We start from the raw sequence: 27173 nt of genomic DNA on the forward strand, positions 1-27173 counted from the left end.
CCGTTGGGGTATAATACACATAATTCCAGGATATTGTAGCTATTACATATACCACAATAAAAACATCTAATAGCTTTGTTGTCGTTCTGTATTGCAGTCTAGCAAACTGAGGTATTTTTAAAAAATGAGCCATTTCTTCTACAAACCCCAGGGTTTGATTAAAAAGTCATGCTAAATATTTTTGGCTTCTTTTGATATGGTAATATATTTTGATTTCTTTTTTACTTAATTGTTAAGGATACATTTCAATCACTTTTTTAAGCTTGTTTCTGTGGTGAGGAGGGATAGAACTTATTTTTTAATGACTACTGAGACTCTCAAACAATTCACATGACTGAAGGAGCTTTTTAAAAAATATATTTAAAAAAAAAAATATATATATATATAAAGAAATGTAATAAAATTATTACTACTGGAAATTTTGAGACCAAAACCCAAGAATTCTTATTGTGGATGATATTGCATCTCTTTGTGACCTTAACACTGCTAAGAGCTATATTCATGTGCAGCATGTATAATTCTATATAATGCCTTAAATCTAAGTCCAAAACCACAAACTGGCCATAAACTCTAATTTAGTCTCTGGTTATAAATTACACCTATTAATATCCACCAGCCTTTCCTACAGGAGCATAGTGAAGACACAGTGAAGATTTTTCTTAAGGTCTGTGTTTCTGATAGATTACGTGTTGTTGTTAGGATGTTTATTTTATTATGCAGAGATGTACCTGAATTTAATTTTTTTAACCTAAACCTCTTAAAAAGTACACATAACATATAAATGTTTATATTTGTTATCACAAAAGCCAGCCTGTAGTTTGAGCAGTGTGAGGTTCCCTAATCTCACACATCAATCTGTCCCGGCGCTGTGCTCCCCAGCTTGTACTGGGCGCACCAGGAGCTATTTGGTATTCTTCCTGCGGCATTAACCCAGGGTCTGGTTAAAGACAGAAAGCAGCAGGTTGTAGACGGAGGAGCAACTGTGTAAAACCCAAGTTATTTTATTGAATTTGATCAGGGCAAGCGTGTGTGTATGCCAAAGTATGTTAATCTGGTCAGTGCCAATCTGTCTGTGAGTAGCCCGAATTACTGTAATTTAGATGAAGTTGGAGCACTTCAGTATGATGAAGGGCTTTTTTTCTTTTTAGCAGCTGTTTATCAAAGATACACACAGCCAGCTGTGACGGGTTTTCATTTTTTTATAGGAGTGCTGTTTATATGAACGTTAATTTAGAAACACATTTAAATACCATGCTACCAGACCTTGTGGAGGTTACTGCCCAAATTCACATTGTTTCTTTTGTATCTTGTGATTGATGGCTGGGAATAGAGGCTAATTGCAAAATTGCTGTTGGCATTTTTGAGTCAGAGGACACTAAGCACCTTTTTAGAAGGGAAAAAAAAAAAGGCAGAAAAAAAGGACATAAAAATCTCGCAATAATGGGAATTCCATTGGGCATTGCTGAGGGCCATACTCAGAATGCACTAACGCTCGGGTGCTGGTGACCTGAGACAAGTGCATACATTACGGGTGCAATGCTCAACAAAAGGTGTCTGCAGACAGTCACCGACCTCCCACGTGTCGGTCACTTGTACCTTAGGGACAGAAATGTCCCCAACCCCACAAAATACTCAGTTTGGTCAGTTTGCTATTTAAATGCAGTACTTGTCTCCCTTTTCCTCAGCATATGGGCTCCTGTGTCCTCTTCCCAACTATTGTCAGGAGGAAAAACTATGTGAGTGGTAAGAGGATAAAGAGGAGGAGCTACCGGCATCTGTACTGGCAAAACCTCCAGCCATGTAAGATGCCAAAGCTCATTTACATCCCTCAGCTCCCTCCTAACTCAGCACCAGCTAAGAGAAAATAAGTTGTCAGAATGCAGAAGCAGCCAATGCACTCCCTCCTCTCCACCTACATACTTGAATTAAACAGAAAATGAAATTAATTTGCTCTACTGCTGGGATAAGAGGCGCTAGATGGTGCTGTAACATACACTTTGGCAGATTTTGTTTCTTTGGGAGACTGTCAGCTATGCTGCACTGCTAGCTTTGGGCTTTTTATTTTTAGGGGATTCACAACCAACAGTGGAAAAGCTTGATCGCTGACCCAATCCATTTAAATTAGGTTTTGTGTATTTCTACAGCATGCTCTTTTGACTACTGTTTGTAAAGTAGTCTGGATAGGCTAATTAAAATAGGAAAAGTCCTACGTATATACACCATTGATTTCTACTCTGCCAATAAATTGGCTTCTTATACACCAAATCTGCTAGTTCTAGGCAGAACAAAGTAGTATGTCTAACTATTTCAAAATAAAAAGTGACTCTCAACCTTTAGATAATTATTAAATGCTAAAAATAAGATAGCAGTTCCAGGACAATAAATTCTATTTAAAAAAAAAAAAAAAAAAGATACATGAAGCCATCTTTATATCAACAGCCACTCAGTCCCGGCACTAACGGCACTTGGCTGTAGAAGTCCTGGCTGTAGAAGTCACAGAAATCACAACTTTAGAAGTCAGTGACCAGCTGAAGGGGTACCACGCTGGGAAGCCGTGCCAGGTCGGGCAGGTGCCTGCCGCCCCATCCACAGAGCACAGCAGCCAGGAGGGTCGGTGCAGTGCTTCCAGCCTGGTACGCTCACCGCCCACCAAGTGAGGCACATTCCCTGCCATTAATTGCAAACCCAGGGCAGGCTCTAGGCTGTCACCTTCACAAGTACTGGGGTGTCAACTTCACCATCCCAAAGCTGCCACATCACCAGAGCTGTCCGTTTTCATATATAAATGTACTCGACCAGAACACAGAGAATGGAGCAAGGCACTTCCAAAAGCAAAATCAGTGGTGGGCAGGAAGACTATCCCAGAAATAACCGTGGTTGAACAACGCTTGTGAAGTTAGAGTAGCAGGTGACTAGTTCATCATGAAACAGCTAATGCTTACTTCGGTTGGCATTCTAGAAAGAACAGGGCAAATTTATGACTCTTTTTTAATATTTGTTGCTTAGGTCAGGCTAGCGTGACAAATGAGCAGCTCTGAATATGCAAGAGGCTTTCCGACAAAGAGCCTATTAGCCAAACATGCCTATTACTATGCGTAGAAGCAAATTCTCTTGCCAGTGAACTCTCGCCAAGTAACAATCTAGTTGGCATGTGTGCAAAACCCATATTCAACACCAATGACAGACAGCAGAAAGAAAATGTGACTATAAACAGAAATTTGGTTCAATAAAGGGAATAGAAAGTGAGAAAAATTCCATTTTAGGTAATGCTAGCTGGAAGGGTATACCAAGTCAAGAAGACCCCGTGTCCTTTAGGACTCTTGGCTCTGCATAAGTCTGGAGCTTCCAGACAGCTTAGAGATGTGTGTACCCGTCTGAGAAAAGGGGCCAAGACCTGTCCCTGTGACGGCTGCTTTACAAATAGAGCTGTAAATCAGTGCAGCCGATGGGCAGCTTTTCCAGTTGCTGATGTAAATTAGAGATGGGCCCTAAAGACAGATCCTGAGCTACTCCAGTCAGTCTCCTCCTGCGGCCATGGGGAACTACACTTTACAGAGACTTTCAGACACATCCATGGAAAGATCAGTAAAGAAGAACTCCAGCTCCTCCATGCTGATTCCAGACCTTGAAAGAAACAAATTCTCCAGGGGCTTCTTTAACCTGCACTGGCATGGTTCTCACTGCTCCTGGCCCTCCCTGAAACATCTCTGTAGCTTCAGAGAGAGGTTACACAGACCTGATATGCCACAGCTGGTGTAAGCTTCCAAATATCAGAACTCAGGGTCTAATCTTCCCTTTCCTTTTTTTCCATTAAAATTGTTTGGGTTGCCTTTGCTTTAGCTAGTGTAGATGAGGTAACTCCATTGAATCCTACAGTTCTTTTTCTTTCTCCGTTGTTCTTATCAGATCTGGCAGCACCCATCTTAGCAAAAAGATGGCTGTAAGTATAGTTCCAGGCAGTATTGCAGAAGAAGATCTGTCTGAACCGAAGTTTCCATGGAGCTCACGTCAGCAATCCCTGACAGTGCAAGTGGTGACAGCTTTATACCTGTATATATTAACCAAGGGACACGATCAAATTGTTTCCATATAGTATGTAAAACAACGTAAGTGGTTCATATACATTTAGATAGAGGCAACTAATTAATAAATGTGACTTCGGTTTAAAATACAGAGTGCTAAGCATAAGCTAAAAGTGCCATCTCTCATGCACCGTGTAGTTGGAGCAAGCTACTTCCATTATCAATGCAGAAAACTCACTCCGGACTGAAGAAGATTCAGAGAAGTGAATATGGTGACATCATTTACGTTAATATTGTCCTTTATCTTGGGGAAAACAGCCTCAGTTCTGTTTGAGGCTTTTGCTGGCTTCACATGGTGGTGGTTTATCTCGAGGCGTGTAACCTCAGCAGAGTATGGAGCTGGAAACGTACACCCAGGCCACAGCTCACACTGACAAGGGAGTGAAAGAGACACAGTACAGGCTTTGAAACCAAGCCTCTTCTGAGCTTTTTTCATGACAATATAGTAAATTCTAGCAGAGACTGGGTACTCTTTCTTTGCAGATTGCTTACATAGGTTTTCTCCATCACTTGGGCTGGAAGTTAGAGTGTTAGCTTAACTCCCTGAATTTTTTAGTGCTGCTACTGAGTATTGCATCTCCGATCCAAGGGTAGTTGTACTGCAAAGACGGTGCAAAAGGTTTACACTTTGTAAGCTACAATATAGTAAGACATAAAAGCCAAACTCTGCTGGATTTCTGCCTGAGGTAGCAGAGGAAGGGGTACTCCAGAGATGCTCTCATGCTTTTGCAGCTCTCACAGTTCCATTGTCCTTGACCCTCACATAGGTGAGGGCAGCCTGGATTCCCTGGGTACTGCTATGTTGGGCAATATAGAGAGACTAGCTATACTTTCTACCTGGCTCGACATGCTCTTTGCTATCTCCTGGTGCAGTAATTCAGAACAGTCACACTCTGAAAGAAATCTCAGGAAACCTTTAAACTGCTTTTCAACCACTTTGAAGAACACGGGAGACATGAAAGAGCTGGAAATCACAGAGCCTGGCCTGACAACTCATTTTGGGTGCCCCAGCTCCACTGAGCTCCCACACGTCTACAGTCAATGCTGCTTCATGTCAGACACCAGCTGCAGCTGTGTAGACTGAGGACAACCCCAGCCCTGCTCTCGCTGCTACCCAGCACGGGGACCCGTGGCTTGTCCTCCTGGAGCACAGCCGTAGCCTCAGAGAGGTGCTTTCATTCCCCTTCTGCCCCGCATTTAACATCCATCCTGCTGCCACTTTTGTCTCTGTTGGAAGGTTAAAAAAAATGATCCAACTGCCAACTGCATGGATAAGGAAACCTCTCTCATGTTCGAAACTACTTACAGAGCAGCACTTTCCCTTTGCTGGCATATCCGTCACATTGAGAGGGCTCTGCTCCCTGCGAGAGGCTCCGAGTGGAGCACTGAACTAGCAGCGGTGAAGGGCTTCAGATGAAGTGGCAGTGCACGCCTCTGCCGGGAACGAGAGGAGAATGTACCTGCTGGAAAATGGAAATTCTTACTCATCGCAAGATGCTGCAGGCATTTGATTACCACCGGTTTCAAAGGACTGGCTGAATATTCAGCTGGCACCCAATTAGCTCTCAGCCGTAACCTCAGAAGAGTTTTAATGTATTTGTGCACTGAGTGCAGGCTGTGGAGGTTCAGAGGTCCGGATGAGTGGGTGGCTGGATGTGCACTGCCCCAGGTAGGAAGCATTGTGGCAAAGCTCATTAAAAGGGTTTCTCCACCGAATGGATTTCACACGCAAAATAACACACCAATTCTTCCAAAAACATTGCTCGTATCGACCCTATGATTTGTTTAATGCCTAAAATATTAGATAAAGCAGGGAGATTATGGAAGGAGACATTCTAAAAATATACACGCTGATACATAAAAATGCAGTAATCATATTTTAAGCTGTTACCTAATTGCAGGGAATACTGCACTATAGAAAAATCAGCAATTCAGTCCTCAGAGTTATCACACCCAATTTTCACCTTGTTTAAGGGCAGATGTACAGAGAATCCAAAAGGAAACAGATGTTTTCAAACCATCACAGCTCGTTTATAGGGATAATTACCTGCAAACAGTAAGGTTATTAACATTATTAGTTGAATATCATGATTTATCAAGCATGAAAAATTCATCGAAGTAGAAGTTCTAGTACAGAAGTCCCACTTAGGATTAATTCCTTCAACGGCTGAGTGCGTAAGGAGATTTTCAGCAATGCATCATAGTTTGTTGGCCATTCACAAATTCTTCCACAACAAACTGACCTTTATTAGCGACCTGACATTATCAGTGGCAAACAAGATTAGCAAGAACCAGTACTGATATACAGATGAATAAACTCCCGTCCAAATTTCCAGGTAAATACTTATTTTTCCCCTCGGTATTTCATTGATTCTTTTTCATGTAAATTGAGTATTGTAGACTCTTACAGATCTTAACTGCACGCTGTCTAAATAAGCATCATACAGCTAGGCATGTTTTTTAAAGATACGCAATGCTTTTAAATAATATACATTGTACATGTCATTGTTACTGGCATAAAGTTGAACAAAATAGAGTGAAGGCCAATTCATTTTGTCTTTGCCTAAACTTCAGAAAATTCAGTCATTCAATTAATTTTTACTACAAATGCAGACATATAAAGCACTTACCACTGGTTTGAAAGATTGTAGTGGGCTAGAAATTTATGCTCTTTGTTTATTCTCTCATTTACAATTTTCTGTATTTTTCGTACAGTGTCTTACCATCCATGCCATGTGACGGAAAGAAAATCTTAGGCACAAAAAGAGCGAGACTCCTAAGCCAGCACTGGATTCATTTTCCAAACCGGGACATGTGTCATTCCTTTGTTCTTCTGAAAGGCATCCCTACAGCACCTGTAACGTAAGGAAGTGAGACGGTGAGCAGAGCATTAAGCTAAATGGCCTTTTGGAAACATGGAGAGAAAGCTGTACAAATTATGTACAGTAGAAGTTCAGCTAAATACAAAATTTCCCATGTTTTCTTTATAATGTTTTGTTGTTTTTTTTTTCTCCTGGATAAGTAGGGGCTGAAAGAAAAAGAGGCCTGATTATAAATTTTTACACTGAGTGGATCATTAGCGTCCGGTAATCAAATGGGAGAAGACTAGTCCTTTTGTAAAACACAAAATGGAATAATTCTCTTTTAATGTCCTATTTATTAGGAGTTGAAGGAGGCGCAGTTACAAACCAAGAAGCTCCGTTTCCCCCGAGTGCAGGGATCACATCTAATTGCATGCAGCCCAGAGCAGCCACGACAGCGAGAGGAGCAAGAATCGATACCGCAGTGGAGATGCTTTCCCCATTACACTTCAGCGAGCTTTACCGTTCATCAGAAAAAGGTACTTTCTGCATAATTAGTCTGCGGACACAACAGGGTTTTAACGCTGGCAGCCAGGAACACAGGTTTAGAAAGTTGATGATAATTCATAGGTTTCCGTGTAGGGAAGTCTCCAAGTGCACCGCAGCCCAATTTACTTCATATCAAGCACTTCATGCTTCGTGCTACAACTGATGGATTTCTTGTTCTTTCAAACCACTTTATTTTGGGGGATAGGGTTCCCAGTATAATTCCTAAAATCAGTGGATTCAGGGATATTTTAAAGCTGCTGGCTCCTTGCCTTAGAACTGGTCAGAAAAGGACAAACTGTACATGGAACAAACAGCATTGCTTATCTTGAGGCATGTGGGGGCTATGACCACTGTATCCACAGAACTCTTACGCAAATTCCTACTTGAGGAATACAGAAGAAAGCCAGCAGACTGGTGGGAAACAAAAGCAAGGACACTCAAGAACACTGTTGTTGGAAAAGATCTGAAACGTTGTCGTATTCCTGAGTTACCTGAGGAAGGAAGACAGAGCCCAAAGACCGCACACAGGACGGCTGTCTCCACTTTTTGAAACAGAACCAAAGGAAAGAATACATGTCATTGATAAAACAATTATTAACCGCGTGCAAATAGGCTTAGGACTGAATTATATCAATTAAATTTAATTAACATCTGCGTAATGCTTGCAAGGCATAAAATAGCATTTAACTATAAAGAATTATTGGAATTAATCCTATTTAACATTTTCTTAAAACCATCTTTGCTGCATTAGCAAACTGCTAAACATGAATGCCTCCATAGCCAAATCAGGTGGTACTCCGAAGTTTTAGGGTGACTGGCAGTTCTTCTCTATGGAAGAGTAAAATTTTACCTGAAATCAAGTTCCTCTTGAAACTGGCAGTAATAAATAAATCAATATTGATCACGTTTTAAAAATAACCACATTCTTGGTATCGGTATTGACTCTAGCAGGGCTGACTAAAGAAAGGATATACAGGAGATACATAAGTAGAGCAACAAAAGAAGAGTTGGATATTAATGTCATCTTTTATCTTCGCAGGCACTAATATGGCTAGAAAGTATTGATTACCTTAAAAGCCCCTAATAACTAGAGAACTATTGACTTAATATTTTCTCTAATCCTCCATGAAATTTTACAGTAAGTCCTGATGTATTTTCTGTTAAGGGTTTTAGGGCTGAACTATATCATGTACTTATTTGAAGTGTCAGCTCTAAGGCTTACACTGCAGTTGATGGGAACTATGTTAAAGGTGAGTAATAACTCCAAAGATTTAAGTATGGTCGTAAGGACTTTGGAAATAGATACATCTCCTAATGTATATTGTTCTGTAACTTTTGCCTTTTAAGTAATCTGTATAATTAATGTAACATAATTTACTTTTATTCAGCGGAATCATTGTTCCTGTTGATAATCATTTAACTATAGTTGTCCTGAAAATTGCCCCTGCAGTGCCAGGCTCGCAGCCCCTTGTTCACGCTGCAGCAAAGCAGCCGTGTTGGGGCAGCTCGACTGCCTTCATGCTGCTGCCACGGTCCCCAAACCACCCAGGCCCTTCTGCCTCCACAAACCTACCTGGGTCCAAGTTGCTGATGCAGCGAGAAAAGCTCTGCACGCCCTCAGCACTTCCCCTAAGCCCACATCTGTACTTTGCAAGCGTAATTACAGAAATGCTTTCACGATCCTGCTGCCCAACACCGGCATTACAGGAACATCTCTGCTCTTTCCAAACAGATAGAAGATTGGTAGATTAAGAAAGCAGTAGTTGAAAAAGCACTATAGAAAGAGAAGTGCAATTACAGAGCTCATTCAAACTCGCATCCTTTACAGCACTTGAACAGCATAAAGGAGCCCCAGTAGGTTAACTCACATTTTCAAAGGACCTTTACATCGTGGAGGTGATACATGGTGCGATGCAGCAAATAGACTTTTTCCCCCTTCTTCCAATAAAACTAAGGGCTTCTCTTGATCCCATGAGTTACATCTAATCCTTATTGATTGGCTTTGGCTCAATCCTCTAATCACTTATTTATGGAAATATCGTTATTATAAAATCCATCTCATTAAAACAAATGGGATGGCGGGGGCAGGTTACTCGTGTGCTTTTTGGCAGGGCCGGGGGCCCAGCTTCTCAAAGCCATTTAAGCATCAAACTCCTTCTTAAGTGCTGCATCCCTGTGGGTTTCATCAGTCCCCTGGGCTGGTTCGGCACCTTTGGGGCTTGCTCCTTGCCACAACGGTGGGGTCAGAGCAGGCAGAGGCCGGGAGCACAGCGCTGGGAGCACAGCACCAGGGGCAGCAGGGCCCGAGCCCTGCCCTTAGAGCACTCAGAGCACAGCACCTAATTATTTTAATGACTGGAAATGAACTGTGAATTTCTTAAGAGCGAAACATTTTCAGTCAATCTACCCACATTAATAACAGACCGTTAGAGACTGCTTATATCTTTAATACTATGAAGTGCAGCTGCTACGTTTCCCTGGTTAACATCAGGCCAAGTGTTAAAGTATCAAGCCTTATATTCTTCTGATGAAATAAATGAAAAGGACAAAAAGGAAAACTCTCGCAGCACCCTGCACCTGAGCTGCGTTGGCTGCGCTGCCAGCTCTCATCTGTGCATCCCAGGGGTGAGGAGGCCGGGATGGAGCCGGGGACCAGCCCCGGGAGCCCCAGCACTGCAGGATGCACTGCTGCAAAGGGGCCAGCTCGGGGTCCGGCCCAATTATTGCACTGCGGTTCTTCCTGCTCTAATTGTGCTGCTCATTGCTGATTTGCTTTTTTATTGTATATCCAAGAAAACGCATGGGACTTAATCAGGAGACTGAGACACTACAGCCAGCGTTTGCCAGTTTAGAGAGTGTGAGTAGCTCCATTAGAGGCAGAAGCTGAAGCAGCTTTAACAGACAATTTTCAGACAGTTCCGAGCATTCATGCAGAAAGAAATCACCTAAAATCATGATTCATTTTTTAAAAATGAATCCCGAGCTTGAGTCCCTTAAAAATGAAAATGTCATTACTAATTCAGGTAAGTTTTCATGCAGTCACAAATGCTGGCACGTGACTTCAGCGCACACAAGCAGGTGACAGCACCTCCCCCTGTGCCTGGGTTGCTCCCCAGAGCCCCTCGCCATGCAGCCCAGGGTTGGGGAGACCCTGCCCGGCCTCCCCGCGGCACAGGGAGAGCCACCCATAAACCAAACCCATAGGCTGTGCCTTCCTCTTGTGGGAGCATCAAAAGCATATCAGATTGCAAATGGAGCAGAGATGAAACATAGCTTTTAATGGATCTGCAAACACATTTGAGAAAAACAACAGAGCATAAACTCATTTACCACTAAATAAACTCCCTGCTTTTCCCAATACCGCCCGCTTGCATTCAGCTGCAGCACTCACTGCCTCTGTAAATGTCTTTTCCCAGTTCAGGCAGAACTGAGTTGCTTATTTAGTGACCACACACACATTCTTGCTCTCGGGCATAAAATGGACCACAAGGTATTTCACAGTGTGTTCAGACTAACTCTCTAACGTGGGCAGTGACACCCAGGGCAGTCCCTGTCCTCCAAATCAGGGGCCGCACAACACGCATTGGACAGCATCAGCGTTTCACAAAGTACTAATGGGATCAAGTTTTTACTTCTACGCCAACAAAGTTATGCACTCACTTCTCTCATTTTTTTCACTACTGAATAATGCAGCATCTCAGTTATGCTATTGAAATACAACCATTTACCTTACATCACTGCAGTATCTGTTATTACTTATGCTTAGCTTGGATGACTATGCAGGCACCCAGTTGGCCCCGGAGCAGCGTGAGTCCCCCAGCCCACCTCTGCCTTCTGCTTCAGCTGCCCAGACTCCCTAACTTGGCTCTTGGCTGGAAATAACCACAGCTCACCGTCCCTGCTATCCTCCCCACACCCTCAGGGCTGCCAGGCATTCACCTGCCCCCCACGGGTCCCTTGCGTGGGCAGCCAAAACCCCGGCATGCCCCCTTGGGGGGGGGCACTGCCTCCGGCCCTGCCCAGCACCCTCACGGCACGGCTTCTCCGGAGCCCATAAACCACAGAACCAGGATGAATTTCCCTCTGGCAATTTTCCTTTTGCCCGTTACCACATGTACAAATGTAACATAACTGCGCGTTTCTTTGCGGCTCCGAAAGAAAGAATTGTGTAGATGTTTATTAAACGACAGAGTTGGATGAAATTAGCCACATTATGTTGTCTGGAATATGAAAGTTAATTGGAAGACACGATGATTTACTAAAGTTTGAAATACCGAATGGCTTTCTGAGTAAGTTAACGACAACCAGAATCAGAATATAACCGTGGAAAATGGAAATTTTATTTTAATTCCTACCACAATACTTTTGTAAACGAGCCTGCTCTCGCCTCATTGTGTGAGGTTTATCACAGCTCAGTTTCCTGTACGTACTTAAATGTTATCCGAGGGTACGTTAAATACGGCAACTAGCTCACATCCATCACAGGACACTGCAAGAGCGATTTCATTTTCCTAACTAAAGCACCAGAGGCGAGCGAGCCCGGCAGCTGTGAGGAGCTCCTGGGCAGAGGACGATGAAGAGCAGCAGCCACCCAGCAGGGAGGAGGAGGAGGAGGAGCGAAGGCTGGTGGGGAAGGCATGTGGCTCATTTTCAGTACCCGAGAAGTGCTTCCAGCGGTGGAGAGTAATGAAAAAATACAAAAAAAAAAAAAAAAAAAAAAAAAGGAAAGAAGATAACTGAGCAGTGTGCCTGTGTGGTAAGTGCCCTGTCCCGGCTCCCACTGCGTTACCCACTGGGCTGGATTCAAGGCGGAGGTGTGACACTGACCGTGCCATGCCCCAGAGGACTTTCAAATACCTCACGAATTCTGTCCCAGCTCCTTTCTAGGGCACAGAACTAAATTCTCTTGTTTTTTTTTTTTTTTTTTTCAACCAGAATTTTGGCAAAGACATTTTTGTTATTGAGAGGTGATCAAAATCCCCCATCACACCATGCCAGGAAACATAATCCGGTTTCCTCGGCAACTTTCCATTCTCCTCCTCTCCCATGGAAGATCTGCCCTCCTCCTCATCATCCTCCTCTTCCTCCTCCTCCTCATTGTCCTCCTCATGACAGACAGTGGCCAGAGGCCCTGAGAGAAGAGTGCCGGTCCCCTTCAGGCCTCCTCCCCACCTCAGCGTTCACGCCTCGCTTGGTGTGACCGGGGTCCTCCACCACGGGCCTGAAGGAGCCCTCGCTGGCAGCCAGAGCCTCCCCTCCGAGAGCTGGTGGGCACTGACATGAGGGACACAAATCCCATTTGCATGCGTTGAGGACCAGATCCTCTCAGCATTTTATTAGAATCCTTTCTTCCTCCTTCATTTCTCTTTATGCCTCTCTCCCACTGGTCTCTTAATCCTTGTGCTCAGCGGGTTGTTTATTGTTTATGTAAACATCCCCCACTGCTGCCTCTTTTTCCCTTCCAGCCCTCCTTAAACATTTGGCTTCTCCTGCCCTTCCTAGCACAACACAGCCCAGCCCAGCACTGCACTGCAGACCTTTTGGTTTAACACTCCTTATTCTTCTTCAGTTGCTCTTCCCAAAAAAAAACCTGCTGCGTTTCAACACCAACAACCAAGACAAACCAGCCTCACAGCTTCGGTGGTTGGCTTCTCCTGCAACATGGAGCTCCCACAGAGCTCTGCCAAGGGACGTCTGAGTTTACCACAGATTTAAAGATCACGCCTTTCCAGAAGCATCAGCTCTTACACAACTGGAAATTAAAACTATTAACATCTTTAGGATCATTTTTTCTTCAGCCAAAACCAAACCTCTGTTCCAAGGGAATTATTTTTCGGTACAAATTCCTGAGATATTGCTATTTGCATGTTCCTCTGTAAGGACAGAGGAAAAAAAATAATGTATGCAATGCTATAGGCTTAAAATAAATGGAAAAGAGAAAAAAATACCATATCTGAAACATTTGCAAGTGAAAACACATCACTCAATGTAAATTCTTCTAGAATAGACAACAGAGAAAAGTTGGCAAGTGCTGGTCCAAGTTTTTCCTTACATTTGGTATTTTTCACAGCCACCTCCGTGCCTCCCCCAAATTCCCCGGGCCCGTGGCAGGGAGAGGTGAGGTGGGGGGACCGCTGCGGGCTGCTCGAGGGCCTCCCAGTGAAGGGATGATTGCTCTTGGATGGAAGCATGGCACATTCCCACTGGTCACAAAGATAATGTTATTTAAAGAAGAGCAATCCGGGGTAATAAGGTTTTGCAAGGAAGATAATCTGGGTGGAGATACCTGAGAAACTGAGGAGGGCCTTCAAGCAGCCAGGGAAGACCTCCAAGCAAAGCGTGGTTGTTGGCACAAAGAGACTTGGGGCTCCTGGGAGGATTTAGGTTCCCGCAGCTCCTGGCAGGGCAGAGATGCTGCTCAGGTACCAGCTGTGAAAGGGGATTTGTGACTGGCACGACGTGAACTTGCTGTGTGTGGGTTGACTAGCTTCCTGCATGAATGTATTGACCTAGTTTTCTGGCAATTCCTGGAGTTATACCTATGAAAAAATATTGTACTAACTTCTCAGAATATGTACTGGAAAAAAGAAATGGTGTTACACATATTAAATAGGCCCTTTTTCACTTACAACTCTTTCATATGGTTTAGCAGTACATAGGGAATGAAATGCAATAAGGCTGCTACAGGCTCATCCATACACTCCTTACTAATTCCCCAGTGCCTCCCATCAGCGCATCACTTAAGTGCACACCACACATCTCCCTGTGTCTCCTAACCCATGGCTATTTTAAGAAATACTGAGCGAGGCACTAGGGTTCAGCAGGACACTTTGTCAGCGAATTGATTGGGATTTGCATGGAAGGGCAGTTTGCGCACACCCTGTCCCTCACAGCGCGCACAAGTGTTAACCACGAAGTGAATTCCCTTGCAATTTATAGCCCTGCTTTTTCCAATTTGCTCCACTAACTCATTCAGCTCCTGGCAGGTCTCAATTCCAGACACGGGATTGTTCAGCACAAAACAAAATGACATTGTCACCCTAATCAATTCGAACTCGTGGTAACCTGTGAGTTACGTGCACGTCTCCTGGATGGTTTTTGTGCTGTGAGTGCTCCCTGGGTGCTGCTCAGCGCCAGCCCAGAGGCAGCAGCACGAGCTGTCCCCACCATTGCTCTGTGGCACAAACACAAGTCGTGATGTGATTTTCCCTCCTCTTACACAGCTCCATGGCAGTAGGTGTAAGGTGAGGTTGGCCAGGATGTTGCATTCCTCTGGCCAGCCATTCTGCTTCCATGCATTTAAACCCATGCTGTCTTCTATTTTGGGTGAAAGATCTATAATAAGAATAAGATAAGGTAAAATAAAATGCTCACAGACTTGGAAAAAGAGCTGTGATGCCTGGCAGCTGCGATGGAGCAAAGGGCTTCCTTCTCCCATGGATCTGGGTCCATGGCAGGCATGGGGAAAGACACTGAAAAAGGAGGAAGGGAAGCTGCAGAGCAGCTCAGAGGCTGTTTGTGTCTGTGTACCACCACCACAAGGGAAATAGAGACCTGGGTAAAAGAAAAGGCAGGCTCATGGACAGTGCTGCCCACCAGTACTGCGGCATGGGCCCAAGAAGATGAGAAAGAAATGCCTGTAACATTTTCTCCTGGTGTCTTGCACCTTGCTGCACACCTTGGTGGAAGTGATGCCATCTCCTGTGAAAACACATAGGAAGCTGCCTTCCTACTTCAGCAAAGTAACATAAAAAAAAAAAAAAGGTAAAAAAAAATCAACATCTTACAGATTATTCAGTTCAGAGAGACTGTTCTAGCCAGAAATTAATCCTTAATGTCATGTTCTACCATGGGCAGAGTAAGGGTTACGCCTTGGTCACTACACAGCAAACTTCAAAAGGATGAAACCACAAGACAAGACTAACTAATACAGGTTAGTGATGCGCTGCCCTCCTCTGATAGCCCATTGTCATCTCTGAGGAAATCCTGGCATGCTTTTATCCAAAGTTTCCACTGATTAAGTTAACCAGTATCTCAGAAACAACACTTGGATGTTTTGTGTCCTTAAGCAGTCATGTACTGATTAAAAAACAGCACATCCATGATGGGAGCAGGCATTTTAGCTACATTTTTAGAGTCAACACATCTAAATATTTGAAGATCGCTGCCAATCTTTACCTTTAAGCAGCACAGCACCGCACAGGGAGGGTCAGACTCCTTCTTTAAATATTTACAGGAAATCCACTGTGTTCTTGCTTGGAGACTGCTAGGCAATCTAAAAGCTCAGAGAAATACCATCGTCCTCTGCCTGCCTTTTCTGACTGCAGGATCCAAATGGGTTTTCACTACATTCAACTTTGATCAGCTTTCCTCTGCCTTTTCTGTGCTGCGTCAGAGTATTTGGGCTTTCTGTCATTAGGACAGGGCCAGAAACAGAGCCGACATCAGGGGCTGGGTTTCCCAGTCCCTAAATTTTGGTCTATCTGAGTGCAGCCAAGCACCAGAAGCAGCTCAGCCAGCTTTCTTTTTTTTTTTTTTTTTTTTTTTTTTTTTTAAATTTGAGATACCGAAATGCAGAGATTCAGACCAGGCAGCACGTGACAATGCAGAGAAATGGCTGTCTTGGTACAATTAGCACCTAAAACGCAGGTGCATTTTGGCTGATTGTACACCACCCAGGAGCATCACCCCCCGGCTGGTTAGGTGCTGGGCTGTAAATCCCTGACCTGCCTAACAGCTGCAGCCAGAGCTGTGACGGGCAGCCCAGCTCTGTCAATTAGGGGCACGGAAATTCATCCTACTAACTAGCTTCATTAGGAAAACAGGTTATTACATGTAGGATCAACTCATGTGAGCATAAACAAAAATCTCTTTCTTAAGCGTCGTTTGGACAGATGGTTTTTCCATGTTTGTGGAAAAAGGGTTCATTTTTCAGCACGAGGAGGTGGGGTAATCGCCTCCTAATTAACACCAGCTCTCAGCATGGGGCTGGCTGCAGAGCACGGTCTTTGAGGGGAAGGTATTGGATGTATCCAATTTTTTTACACAAATTTCAGACATAAAAAAGAAATCGCAAAACCACTATTGTTTTGGTTAACATCAGGAACGTTTGTATTCAAGAAAATCCTACAACTGGGGTCTTGATTCCACCCCATTTTAAACCGTCTTCCATGAAAAAACTGAAAAAAGGCTATGCAGGAGCTCAGAGTCTATTTTCTTATGAGGTGAACTACATATACCCGAAGAATAAAGTGACAATTTCTTCATGTTTCTGAGTTATGGATTGGAAAAATAGTCTCAGCAACATTGATCAATGGGAACTTCAAAGAGGAACGTGGACCATCTATTACATTTTCTCCCAATTACTGTCCTGCTGAGAATTGCATTTTATGTGCCTTCTAGGCTTCAAAAAAGGGAGTGGGATTAAAAAAAAAAAAAAAGCTCATGAGAGAGTTTTACCTTTTTATTGAACCTAGACACCAGAGAGCTAGTTAGGTAAATTCTGAGTTGCTGTTGCAGATGTGACCAGCCTGCTGGTGTCTACAGAACCGTGAGATTTTTTATTGTTTTTTTCAATTTGTAGCCAAAGCATGTAAAGGAGAAAGGCAAAAGGCATTAAAATATATTTTAGGCTTGATCCAGCCCCAAAACAGTGCTTCAGTGGCTAAATATTTGAAAAACTTATTTCAAGGTGACTTTGTAGCTTTTGTCCTATCCATTCATGCTTTACAGTCCTTTAAAGTCTATAAGAGTGCATTTTTAGCTAGCTATAAAATAAAAACACTGTTTTGAAAACAAAAGTCAGAAACATCCCTTGAAGTTGTCATTTTTTTCTGATCATTTTCTTTCCTTTTTATTTATAACTTTGACAAATTGTATCCAAATCCATTAATCATTTCCACTAAGCTGAAAATGATTTATCTTATTTTCTTAGGTGAATTTTAGCTCTTTATCTTGTTATTTCAATTAACGAGCTTGTGGGACCTGGTTTTGGAGGGGAAAGGAGAACTGACTGCTTCCCTTTTCTTTTCTACGGGAAACTACACATAAACGTGTTACCACCACCGCTTGCTCCCTCAGGCGAATTGCCTCTCCCTCCACAGGCTGAATCAAAGGTTTTGTTCAAGTGGAGAAGCCAGGAAACACTGGAAAGCAAGAGAAATAGCAGCAATGCCTCCTGAGTAGATGGTACTTTTTCCACACTGTTTATTATTATTATCATTATTATTATTATTTCCTTTTTAAGCCCAGACCCCCTACTGCCCAGTGGCTCCCATTGCTCCTAATGGAGGTCAGCGAGGCTGAAGACCTCAATGTTGTTTCTCCTCCATCCCTGACCAGGGGCAATACATGTACAGGTCTCGTCACCTCCGTCTGGCTCACCCACCCACTGAACAAGGTAGAAACTCATGGGGCCTCTTTCAGAGCGGCTGTCGGGAAGGGGCGATGAGATTTGTGGGAAGGTGAGCACTGCTTTCCAGGCAGTGACATTATCTGCGGCCTTAAAGTAAAGCAAGTACTCAGCTGGATCGGGGCCAGAGTGCTCAGCCTTGTGCAGGTACCGATAAGAACAACATAAATTGTCATTCAGGAATAAAAACAGGCAGGTGCTTACTTTTTCATAGCGCATCCAGGCAATTGGGCTCTCTCTGGAAGAGCTGTAATTCTCCGTGAATGCACCACCTTACACGTAATGCGCCATTTCTCAGCATTTCTCAGCCTCTTGTATTCTGCTAAGCGCAGACCTTTGAGCAAAGCAGGATGTGCCGTGGAAGTCTGATCATGCATCTTCGTAGAGAAGGAAAGAGCCAATTCCTTCTGGCAGCAACAGAAAGGAGAGACAAATGACAGAAAGTTCAGATCAGTCCTTGGAAATGACTTCTCTGTGCTGAAACAAATGCTTCCAAAGCAGAGGCAGCAACACCTTAAGTATTTGTGGGAGTAAAACCATAACTTTAACTCTAGCTGGTCAATGGTTTTGATTCAAAAATCATTTAATTTAAAGGCGGACTGTTTTGTTCTGGTAGAAGGCTGTGGCTGATGAGTTTTGCCAGTATTAATGCAGCATCCTTCCCTTTCAGTGACATATTCCCAGAGAAAAAGTCAAAGCAGTAAGTATGCACACATCACATAATAGAATATCAGCATGATTAATTTTAAAAATAAATATTTCATTTAACAGATCAAGTTAGATGCAAAAATACAGCTGCTGCATTAACATCTAGATGTTAATTTAATGAAAATAACGGTATAGGTTTACGTTAAGTTTTGCACACACAGCAGCTGACAGGGTATAGCATGCCTGCTTGGACCAAACATATTCAGAATACAGATTTAATGCTTTGGGCCATTTAAGTGAAGGCAGTCATGTTAACACTGCTATAGAAAGCTGTGATTTATACTCACTGTGACATTAATGACAATTTCACTCAAAAATTGCATCTGGTTTGGATGGCCGCCAACGTGGAAAGCAGCTTTGTATCAGGAGGTTAACAGGTTGACTTGTGGAAATCACAAAGAAATAGAGGTTCCTATTTCATTCTGTAACAGGGAGGTTATGTGGGGGGGGTTGATGTGACAGACTCCTGAATGCTACCAGCTGGGGCTGCCGTGTCAGCGCTTCCGAGAGGCGAGGCTGGATGAGGCCCTGCCAGCCCCCAAGGCAGCAGCCTCCCAGGAGAGCTTCCCAGAGCTGCTTTCACCCACTCAGCCATTCCTCAGCCCTGAGGAGAGGGGCGTTATTCTCCAAAAGGCCATTATTTGGACAAATCAAGAGTGGCAATGCAGGGAGCCTCGCAGTGCCACAGCAGAACCAGACGTACAGGCAGCTGAGCAAAGGCAGAGGACCAAATCATTCAGAAGACAAAGTGCTCAGCTGCATCTGTGCTGTGGATCTGTCCCAGGAAGAGAAAGCTGATTTGGCCACTTGGTTATTTACGCTCTCGCCTTCCTTGTCCTCTTTGATATTTAAATCGCACGTAGCATTTTTCCGCTCTAAAATGCTCTTTATACCAAAAACGCTGATGAAGCAGCCCAGAGGTAATAGCACTCCAGCAGGTCTGGAGCAGTCTCTGCTCACAGCCGGTCCTGAGCCGCTGCCAGCGAGCGTGAACGAGGGCACAGCCTGCTGGACCCATCCCTACCACTTCTGGCGGCGCAGGAGCTCTGAGGGTGGCGGTGAGGTGCTGGCAGCGCCTGAAGCTTCGTGTTTGGTGTCCCTTCAGCACACCAGGCCCGATTTAACTTCAGCCCCAAGAACAGAAACCTGAAGCAACCCCTCGGTGGCATTTGGCATCCTTGCCGACCCCACACCGAGGCTGTGTGCTCCTGGCGGTACCGTGGCTGCCCGTGCCTGCCTTGCAGCGCCCCTCTGAAGCGGGGTGTTCTTCACCAGAGTCCTCCCAAGGTGGGCTCCTGGCCGAGCTCTTCACGTGCCATAAGCTTCCTAAAGAGGTTTAGCTTTCTGACACCTCTCCTTAGCTTGACAGCTAAAACTGCAGCAAACGGGGTTAAGCAGTTGTTTGTGGGGCGATTAGTCTGCAAGAATCATTGCCCAGAGAGCTCTTACCAAGAAAACCAAGCACTCCTGATACTTTAATCTTGGCGCTGCTAACACGCTGGGTATGACAAAGGACTGAAAGGAACCTGGCTTCCTCCTCACCGTGTGCATCCCCCGTGGCTGCCTCTGCATAATGAGGTGCTGTGGCTTTGTGACGCCTGGCATCTTCTCGTTACTTGGGTGTGCAGCCCCGACAGCGTGTGTTCACAGACACTGCGTTCTTACCTGGCAGTTGCCATAACAGGTCCCAAGTCTGGGCATTTTTATAATGGAAAACTAGACTGTCAGGGAAATAAACGCTTATGCAGAACGCTGGATTTATCACTGGAGTAAATCAGATGCTTGGGAAAAAATAGTAATGGAAGGGAGCTACAGCCATAGTGATTTAACAGATCCCCTTACCACAGAACGTCTTGTGGGTGGTCTCTTGGGCTCCACTTGCCCAAGAAGTAATGCGGTGAGGAGCCCCAGCTGGAGGAGCAGGCGAGGCGGAGAGCCCGGCCCATCGCACCGCACCGCCCCGGGCATGGAGGAGAAGAGGCTTGAGGAGAGCTGCCTTCCCACCTGGAGGCTGATCACAGCTTTCAAGGTCAAACCAGGCAGCTGCTGAGAGAGGAATTTAGAAGTTCGTGATGCAGATGATCAGCAGGATTGAGTTTTTGGTAACCTTAAGCTGCCCCTTATTAAGAAGACACAGTTGCAGAGCAAAGCGTACAGATTTCCCAGATCCCAGGCTAATGCCTTGCAGTCATCTCATTGGCTTTGGTCTTTAATCATTCCAGAGGCACAACTCCCACCCATGTCAGCACAGGTTTTGCGTTCTTGCGAAATCATCATCTTTTCACAGCAAAATCCCACACTCAGCTTCAGTGGGAACTGGGTGGCCGAACGGCAGCGAAAAATCCCAGGCGAGCCTCCTTTCTGAACCAACTTCAAATTAAAACGCAATAAATAGCTTGCAGCAGAGATGTAAGAAAACGCTGTGTGACTGCATGGCAGCAAATGTGCTTGCTTTTGAGATGTTTATGTCTTTGTGCAAGTACATACTTACATTGAATATACCCTAAAAAAAAACAAGATTCACGTATGGACTGAGCACGAAGACTTCCCACGTGCCCATGATACAATCCTCCATACACACAAAGGCTCCTGAATTCAGGTGACAAACACCGAGGAGGAAATGCTCACGTTCACATCTTTCATGGAGCTTACTTTAAAGCATCTGTTCAAGTGTGCCAGTGAGGCCTGGCTTTGCACAAGCCGAAGCCGCAGAGCACAGCGCCAGCCGTGCCAGGGTCTCTGCGGGACCTGCCCGCGTGCTCCTGCACAAGATGGGGTTATCCGAGGTACTGCTGCTCCGCTGGCTTTGGCCAGCTCCAAGGAAAGAAAACGAGAATCTCTTTAATTAAGGAAATCAAGTTACCTTGCATGGGCTGGTTTTCGCTGCAGATAAGAAGCGGCTCTCACAGGTCAGTTGATTTACGGGATCCTCAGGGCAACGTGCTCATGTGTCCACAGCCCAAGTCTCCTTTTTATGCAATATCTAAAATCTGACCTGCAGTGACTCCAGGATTTTCCTCCCCATGCTTTCCAGGTGCAAGGTCCCATCAGAGCAGGGAGGAGGATGCTCAGGTGCTTTTGGTCCCCCTGGAAGCTGTGAAGGCATGGCTGCTCTCCCCTGCGAGGCCACCCCGGAGCAGGTTTGGTGCTGTGGTATGCAGGAGGATTGGGGCAACACATGGGCAAGCCCACAAAACTGGCAGCTCCCCAGGAAAGCAGAGAAGTTTTTCACATCTACAGTTTCCTCCTTACTAAGATATAACATTACTTCGTGGAAAACATCTTTTAGTCCATGAATCATTCCTGTGGGTAGAAAAAAATACTTTTTTTTTTTTTCAAAAACAAATCAGAAACCTCCCCAAAATGCATGAGGTTATCAAATTTCTGAGGGAGTGAAAAACTCTAAAACTTAATTTAGGATTCAGTTTTCCTTCTGTGGTTTCTCAGCCCTGCTAGGAGCTGTAGGTATTTGAGTTTGCAACACAGATATTTTGGAATTTATTGTCAGTATGACAATAATTATGTAGCCCATTGAGATCGAGTGGGGTGATTTAGTGTTTTGGAGGCATTTGTCATGTTTGATGAATGCATCTGGTGATTCAGGGCAATGAAAATGTGAGATTTCCAGCCAGTGAGAGATAAAGGATGACGATTGATACATAGGGCTATGACAGCGGCTGTATAAGGTTACAAAAATTTTATTTGTTTCTCATTTGGAGTTTCAGAGGAAGATGCGAAGGAAGATATGCCTTAGCTGGCCCTTCGAGGTGGAGCTGGATGGGCTGTGCAGACATTCCTAATGCTCTGACCACACTTAGTTGGGAACGAAGCAATATTTACCCATCTGGTTCCTGGTCTCGTCTGTCATCACTTACCTGATCTTAGATTGTGAGCTTTTGGGGAGAAATTCATTTTGCAGCCTGCTTGAGCAACAGACACCAAGCGCAGCATAGTCCTGAGCCATGAGGGCTGCCTGTGGGACATGCAGAAATACAAACACAAAGGTACCAAGCAAAAAAAAACCATCAGTGAAAACCAGCAGTGCTGCAATGAGCACCGGGAAGGACCAGGAAGAAAGATGTGCTTCCTTGTGGGGTCCTATCAGGCATTCATTCTGCACTAACTCAGGGTGAATCAGAAGGAAATATCCTGGGTGAATGGCATTCTGCATGGATTTGAAAATTACTTTTCAAAAAATCTACTTCATGGATTTGAAAATGACCTTTATATCCATCGTTGGGATCTGTGGGCAGGCAGAGGAGGCTGCTGGGGGAAGCAGAGGGTAAGGAGGGTGAGGAAGACAGGCTGCAGCCCAGCAGAACCAGCGCCCACGGAGACCCCACGCTCCCGCAGCCAGCAGCATTTCCTAATGAAGCTGTGCTCCGTGGCAGTGGTACAATCAAGGATAAAGGCAATAACCTTTTCTAGTATTAGAAACAGACAAGTTACTCACTTCTTATACATCTTTTTTGGGGTGAAAAGAGATTTTTCCTGCTGTCTTACAGCCCTTGGATCTGACAGCTGCCTAAAGCTAGAGGATCTGCTTTCAGAAGAAACCCACACCTGAAATGCTGAATACACGAGAGATGCCATGTTGTATTTTTCAGAAATTGGTTTGTAAAAACTCCCACACTCTTACCACATGTCAGCTTAGATCACTGCACTGCACCTGCCCAAACTCCCCCTCAGCGCTTCCACAGCGCGTTATTATTCATCGCGCCCTGCTCTATACCGGTGCCTCGCGGAGCTCCGTGCTTCTGGCACGAGGAAGCTGACTTCAGTGGTGAATGGATGAGATTTCAGTTTGACAAATTCGTAAATCCTTTAGGGATCCCATCAAACACAAAGTGCTGTGTGAACGCAGGCTGTCAGCCCATTGAACCCGACGCAGCCGCTCGCGGTGCTGCTCGTTGGGTAGAGCCGATGGCTGAGCACCAGGCTTTTCGCGTGGCCATCAGTGTCGTGGGCTCCAGCCTCTTCCTCGCCCAGACTGCAACCCGGAGGCACGTTTCCATTCAGAGGTCGCTGAAGTTTCTGTTACAATGGGATATATTTGCCATGCCAAAATAGGAGATTTATACGCAGCCATGCATTTACCGAAGGCTTGTCTGGTATCACATGTCCAAGCAAGTCCATTTTCAGCTGATGCACCTACTGTGAGATGTGGCTTCCATGTATAAGCTCCACTGAGAACTAATGCCCACTGAAACCTGTCCCTATTGCATAACCCCTTCTGATCCAAGATCCTCATGACATCGATCACTGATGCTGTCTGTAAAACCTAATACAGCTGACTCATCAAAATGAGGTCTTGAAAAGCAATCCTAAAACTTTTGGTTTTCTCTTTCTCTATTATTATTATTTCCCTTGACTACTGGTTTGGTAAATAATATGCCTACATTGATTCATAAACTATTGAGTCTTAAATTATTGACTGACATAATGTCAGCCTCCAAGCCTACCCCATTTAAAATTCCTCCTGGTTTCAGTACCTGAAAAGCACTGAGGGCTCTTACCTCTCCGAGCTGTGGCTCCCAGGGGATGCTGCAGAAACCCACCTACCTCTCAGTTGATAAAAGAGCCAGACGGGGAAGGCGAGTCACGGCCAGCCAGGCTCTGCTTTGCAGAGCTTTATTTCTTCCAGGAGCTGTGGAGGTCCATGGGACAAATGCCTTGCTGGAACTAAAGGTGAACAGAATCTGGCCTGTAAGATACAACAGATTATTTGTACTGCACGGATCAGCCAATTTGTCAGCGTACATTTTAGAAATTGCATGTTTTGCTGTTGTCACACACCTCGCTGAATTGGCACCCCTATAAGACCAAAGTGTCTTCAGAATCCTAGTGGAAAGGCTCCTCACGAGCACTTCCCAGGCAGCTGCCTGGTTACACATTGTGTTAATGTACGAGCTGCAAGAGCCTTGAACTGAGGGCCTCCATAGCTGAAGGAGAAATATTTACCGCAGTTAGATAAGGAGCGAAAGCACAATGCAAACAAATGTCAGGTTAGATGCTGCTTAAGGCAAAAAGGAAGGAAATTGAGGATATAATTGCTTCAAACCAGATAAAAAGTGATGCTAATGTCATTAATGATATTCCTAGGTAAGCTCAGGTTTGCCAGTGCTAGTCCATCATTCTGAAATATTTTGTCTCTACTTTCAGACAGAAGTACTCCGTATTAACTAATGCCTCTTTTAGCTTAGGTTATTTAGGGTTTCCCAAGAAAATAGTTTCCATTCAAATTCCATAAAAGCAAACTCATGTTCTGCTGCTATTAGCTGAGCTTTAACTTTATCCAAAGCCCGGGTCTCACTTAAGGAAACCACTTTTAGATGTACTAGAGCATCAATCCATATCAATCTATACCATAGTACTTATGATGAATAAATTGATTTTCTCATTGCTCTGTGCTGCCTAAAATTATTCGATTATGTATTTAGCTGCTAATGGAAACTCATTAGTAGATTTTCATTTCATGCTTGTTTGCACCTGCAATCCATTTCTTCTTGTCCAAAGGACCATTTCATTTAGGTTGCATGCTATAAATTGTCCTGCATATAAACTGATAAGCACCAGCCAAAATTCAGTATACGTGGTCTGAAATAGCTCAGGGCCATCATTTTTACAACAGCATCATTAAAGCAAGAGATCTCCAGTGATTCATTGCCATTTATTACTGTGCATATTGATGGTATAACTTACCTCTTAGTTCACTGCTTAATTTTGTTATCTTTGCAGTGACAGTCCCTTAGCATCTTCCCCCTCACTCTGCCCTGGAGCCCTTCCAGAGCCCCACAAGGCTCCTGTCCATCTTTTTTAACCTGAATATGGGACATGGGGAAGTACCCACCTGACCTAACCTTGGGCACTAAGTTTGGGTGCAGGAATGTGAATTTTTGTTATCCCCATTAAAACGTCAGTAGCTCTGAGCTTAGCCTAACTATGGCAGAGCAGTAGGGCTGGGCGAGAGGTTTAAGCCACAGACACGTTTTCCTGCAAGAGAAGGAAAACATCACCAGTCCCACTGGGGCTCAGATTCAAAGAAAAAGGACACGAGAATTGTCAGTGTAATGTCATCTAATCATCATCACAGTAAAGGTCTCTGTCGTTCAATAAAACCAATAAAACTGACACTCAATAGGCACTTGTCTTATTTGGAAGGATACACCATGATTTCTTTCTGAACACCATCCTGTCCTAACCAAGCCGAATCCAGCGACTGTGCTGGCTGGTCATTTTTTATTTTATTTTTAGTATTGTTTTTGTTTGTTTTAACAATACAAGTCAACTAGACTTTTAACTGCCTAGATCAAAGGGGTATATTTTGGGCCATAAAGATTTATGGCCTCCCAGCTTCTCCTGTGGGCAATGCTCGGACTCATGCAAAAAGCTCTTCAGTGGGTACGAATGGATGAGAGGCTTTTTTAGGGGATGTCTTCAGAGCAGTTTCAGCTAGTGACGGTTTTAAAAAGAGAGGCACAAATCTCAGCTAGCCCCCACACCAGTGAAACAGCAGAGCAGGTGTCCCAGTGTATCTGTTTGGTGTTCCTTCGGGCATTTCCAGCTCAGCCACAGCCCCCAGGCTGCACCACTGGCTGCCGATGGCGCGTCTCCTGCAGGTAGGAACGCGAGGGAAGACGTCCAGAGATCAGAGGTGCCGGAGCAGCAGAGGACTATCACTTCCTCACCTGAAGCTGCTGGGCTAATGTTGGGGTTTTGAATGAAAAACAAACAAAAAACAACAATTAAAATGCAACCAACAGACAAAACCCAAAGAACAACATCCGGGTTAATGAAGCAGAATCCGATCATAACAACTGTCACATTTTATTTTCATATAGCAGCAGCATAACTTCAGCAGAATTATCCTGAATTGATACAAATGTAAGAACTGATTCTGTTAGTGCTGCGTACTAATATAGCCCCTGCACAGAAAAAATGCAATTGCTGCAAAAATATCTATCTTACCAATGCGCCTAACTTGCTGAGGGTCTGACTGCATTCCCCCCCAAAACAACTGAAAACAGGCACAGATTTTGACTGTATTTGTCAAGTGGCCATGATCAATAAAAATCTATTTTTCAATTGAACAGAAGATGCTGTTTGTATGTGTGCTGCCTGCAGGCCAAAATAGTTTTGAGTGAAACTGGATTCCGGAGTATAAAGTTGTGTTGTTTTTGCTCTGTCTTGTAAATGAGCCTTACCAGCATGCAACTGCAATCCTTGTGAACTCTGCAGATTAAATTTCCTTGCTGTAATGACCACTAGGAATTAGCGAAATGTTAATCTGCCCACCTGCTGCGCATGATTATACATGAGTCTAATCAACCTGATTACGAAAGAAAGCAATTTCTGCTTTTATGGATATTTTTTGTTGTCTGCTTTTTGTTGTTGTTGTTCGTGAGGAACTGTAAAATACTTACCCATATTTTAAAGTGAAAATAATATTTAAATTAAAATCTCTAAAAGGGAGCAATGGAGGCTGCCCATAATTGCTTTACAACAGATACAGTAATTGATGCTCTGAGGATTTATTTCAAAGCACAGAAGTTGAATTAGAAACCTAGCTTTATCTGGATTTGCGTTGCTTTGATGAAGTCACTGTGTCTCTGTGTCTTGATT

The 27173-nt window shown here is 44.2% G+C and overlaps 1 long non-coding RNA gene across 2 annotated transcripts; it reads right to left on the bottom strand.

Moving 5' to 3' along the window:
• Window positions 1-7821: 7821 nt before the first annotated feature.
• On the bottom strand, window positions 7822-25379 carry LOC118173292. Of its 2 annotated transcripts, XR_004754111.1 has the most exons (6): window positions 24348-25379; window positions 22427-24255; window positions 21415-21854; window positions 18048-18250; window positions 9006-9152; window positions 7822-7974 (listed from the first exon to the last, which is right to left on the bottom strand). It is a non-coding gene; the product is annotated as an uncharacterized LOC118173292 (long non-coding RNA). The 2 variants fall into 2 exon arrangements; XR_004754110.1 differs by having other exon boundaries at window positions 7822-9152.
• Window positions 25380-27173: the final 1794 nt, after the last annotated feature.

The sequence above is a fragment of the Oxyura jamaicensis genome, chromosome 12 (genome assembly GCF_011077185.1).
Source record: "Oxyura jamaicensis isolate SHBP4307 breed ruddy duck chromosome 12, BPBGC_Ojam_1.0, whole genome shotgun sequence".
Classification (NCBI taxonomy): domain Eukaryota; kingdom Metazoa; phylum Chordata; class Aves; order Anseriformes; family Anatidae; genus Oxyura; species Oxyura jamaicensis.